The sequence below is a fragment of the Penaeus monodon genome, chromosome 16, assembly GCF_015228065.2.
Source record: "Penaeus monodon isolate SGIC_2016 chromosome 16, NSTDA_Pmon_1, whole genome shotgun sequence".
NCBI lineage: Eukaryota > Metazoa > Arthropoda > Malacostraca > Decapoda > Penaeidae > Penaeus > Penaeus monodon.
Window position 1 is genome coordinate 3,315,777 of NC_051401.1, and position 4,022 is coordinate 3,319,798.

At 44.0% G+C, this 4,022-nt stretch overlaps 1 pseudogene; it reads left to right on the forward strand.

Moving 5' to 3' along the window:
• Window positions 1–138: 138 nt before the first annotated feature.
• On the forward strand, window positions 139–830 carry LOC119582914 (annotated as a pseudogene).
• Window positions 831–4,022: the final 3,192 nt, after the last annotated feature.

The following is a 4,022-nucleotide window of genomic DNA, read 5'->3' on the forward strand; positions in this document are numbered from 1 at the left end:
CTTTCACTTCGCCTCATTATCTCCTTACTCATCACCACATCACCTCATCACTTCAATTCCTCACCACTTCACCACCACATCACCTCAACACTTCACCACATCACCTCAACACTTCATCACCTCAACACTTCACCACCACATCACCTCAACACTTCACACCACATCACCCAACACACTCAACCACCGCATCACCTCAACACTTCATCACCTCAACACTTCACCACCACATCACCTCAACACTTCAACACCACATCACCTCAACACTTCACCACCACATCACCCAACACTTCATCACCTCAACACTTCACCACCACATCAACTTTAAACCACTTCACCACCTCAACCACTTCACCACCCACCACATCACCTCAACACTTCACACCCACCTCCTCACCTCACACAACTTCATCACCCTCACACACTTCACCACCTCATCACCTCAACACTTCACCACCACATCACTCACACTTCACCACCATCAAACACTTCACCACCACATCACCTCACACTTCACCACCACATCACCTCAACACTTCATCACCTCAACACTTCACCACCACATCACCTCAACACTTCATCACCTCAACACTTCACCACCACATCACCTCAACACTTCACCACCACATCACCTCAACACTTCACCACCACATCACCTCAACACCTCATCACCTCAACACTTCACCACCACATCACCTCAACACTTCACCACCACATCACCTCAACACTTCACCACCTCATCACCTCAACACTTCATCACCTCAACACTTCACCACCACATCACCTCAACACTTCATCACCTCAACACTTCACCACCAACACCTCAACATTAACCATCACTCAACTTATCACCTCACACTTCAACAATACTCACATTCTACTCACACTTCAACAATATAAATTACAATATCAACTTTCACTCACTTTTTCACCCCATCCTCAACTTCACCACATCACCTCAAACTTTCACACATCACCCTCAACACTTCACACCAATCACTACACTTCATCACTTACACTTAAACTACCTAAACTACCCACATCTACCTATTCACCACAGATCACTCAACACTCCGAACATACAACACTGTACGACATACTCAACATTCATCAACATCGTTACAACCACACAACTCAACACTTCACAAAATCGTCAAACTTCACCACAATCACCTCAAATTCACACACATACACAACATACCAATCACTTCACACACATCACTTGATAACACATGATTTCTTCCCTTCCCTCACACGTGTAACTCCTCATTATGCCTCATTAAGACGTTCCCTTCCATGTGTCTGTTCTTCCTCCCCTTCACGTTGTCTTGTCTCGGTGTGAACGAAGCTCGGAGGGGGTGTGTTCACTTGTTCTTAATTTTTAGGATAAACAGACAGCCAGATACTAAAACGGAAAAAAAACAGAGACATAGATATACGAGATATTACAGATCCAACAGAGCAAGGAGAGACAAAAAAAAATCCACATCCACACAAACCATGAAAAAAGGTGGAGAAAGAAGACCAAAAGATAATAATAACATGGACAAAAATCCTACACAAATACACAGCACCCACATAAAAAAAACACCTAGATGGTCCACACCAAAAGTCGAATTAAAAACATACACCGCATCCACACAAAACGTACTTACATAAATAAATCAACAAATACACATGAAAAACAATTCCAACTTTACATAACAACAACAACAACAAAAATCCAAACAGAGTGGACAGACCTACATTAAATTGAAAAATATGTCCAAACAGAGCAAAAAGACCCACACATTAGAACAACAGCAATAACAATAACAGCAACAACTATAAACTTAAACAGGACGTACTCACATCGAAAAAAAAAAACAGAGAAAGAGAGAGAGAGAAGAGAGAGAGAGAGAGAAGCAGGCAGAGACGAAACAGAGGGCAGAGCAGAAGAAGGAGCAGAGAAGAGAGCCAGAAGGAGCCACAGAGAGAAGAGAGAGAGAGGGCCAGAGAGACAGCGAGAGAGAGGGAGCGAGATAAAAGAGAGAGAGCGACCAGGGCGCCTGCTCGTTTTCAGTGAACCACGCATCAGTTTGAGTCCGAGAGAATGTCAACGCTAACTCCAGATTCAGAGATGATGAGATTCACGACAGAGCACCTTGACGAGGAGAATACGGTGGGGGGGGGAGGAGACGAGACCAGAGTCCGAGTAGATGTGAGAAGTATTTTACTGCTCTACTTCGTCTGTCAGAGACAGTACGTCTCTTAGCTTCTCTGTTTAGATGTCTCACTCTCCTGTCTGTCTACTATGTCTCTGTTCTTTGTCATCTGAGAGAGAGAGTTTGAGATTATCAAGTAGAGATATCGAGTCATCTGAGGCTCTTGCAGATCTAGTCAGAAGATATCGAAAGGTAGGAGCCTCTCGTCAGAGATAATCTCATACAGACTGAGCATGACCTGACTCTCCAGAGTAGAGACAACTCACAGATCTAAGCTCAGTCTCCGCAGTCACTCCCTATACATAGATCCAGTGACAACAGAGACACGACACTTCTAAAAAACTCAGACTCGCCAGACAGTGACAGACTATGCGGATCTCTCTCGTGCTCCGACTAGTCTCACCTCTCAGCAAATCTCACATGAGACAGGCCTGATCTAGAGAGCCTCTATGCGAGCTCTCCTACAGAGCCGCCGCATCCTACTGCAGAGTCAGTCACCAGACGCACGTAACTCAGTCCCTGAGACAAAACTCAGGCTAGACAGAGATCCAGAGACAAAGACAGAGACAGACAGAGAGCCAGAGACAGAGGGCCCGGGACAGAGAGCCAGAGAGCCAGAGACAGAGACAGACAGCCAGACAGAGAGCCACAGCCAGAGACAGCCAGACAGAGAGAGCTCGGCGAGCGAAATAAAAGAAGACAGCGCCGCGGCCCCTGCTCTTTTTCATGTGTCAACCACGCATTTCGTTCTCCCGAGAGAAAATACTTCACCGCTTTAAATTCTCCTTCCTTTTATTCCTCGCACAGAGCACCTTGCGTGGGATATCCGTGGCGTCGGGGAGGAGGACGACCGGCAGTCCGTGTTATTCCTTTGTTGCGTTTTTACCTCTCTTCTCTCTTCGTCTGTCTGGGTCTGTCTCTCTTGCTTCTCTGTTTCGTTGTCTCTCTTCTCCTGTCTGTCTCTTTGTCTCTGTTTCTTTGTCTATCTCTTTTTTTTTCTCTTTCTCTGATTCTCTGTCTCTCTCTCTCTCTCTCTCTCTCTCTCTCTCTCTCTCTCTCTCTCTCTCTCTCTCTCTCTCTCTCTCTCTGATTCTCTCTCTCTCTCTCTCTCTCTCTCTCTCTCTCTCTCTCTCGCTTCTCTCTCTCTCTCTCTCTTCTCTCCTCTTCTCTCTCTCATTCTCTCTCTCTCTCCCTCTGCTCTCTCTTTCTCTCTCTGTCTATTGTTTCGTTATCTATTATCTTTTAATAGTAGTATCAGTAGCTCAGTGTTTAGCATCAGTAGTATGTAGTTAGTCAGTATTGTAGTAGCTATTAATTATTATCATTTATTAATAGTAGTAGTAGTAGCATCAGTAGTAGTAGTAGTAACAGTAGTAGCAATAGAAGTAGTGACAGTAGCATAGTGGTAGTAGCAGTAGAAGTAGCAGAAGTAATGGTAGTAGTAGTAGTAATAGTGGTGGTGGTGCAGTAGTAGTAGTAGTAGCAGTATTTATGTATCATATGGATATATATATAGTAGTATTAGTACAATTACTAGTTTATCTTATCGATAGTATAGCTATACGTGGGGAGATACGTAAAAAAAATAGTGATGGTGCATTATCAAATCGACATTATGCATACATTGATTATTTCCTTACTTTTCCCAATTCTCCAGTCGATTATGGAGAGCATGAAACGAAAAAATGACAACAATTAGTTTCTTACATCTTCATTCGCAGGGGGTATCGTTCAACACACAAAAAAAATGAAGGTAAAAGTTCGTTGACCTTTCAAGCACGTAAGGGTAATGTGGTGGCACCCTTCTCCTCTTCTTTTCCC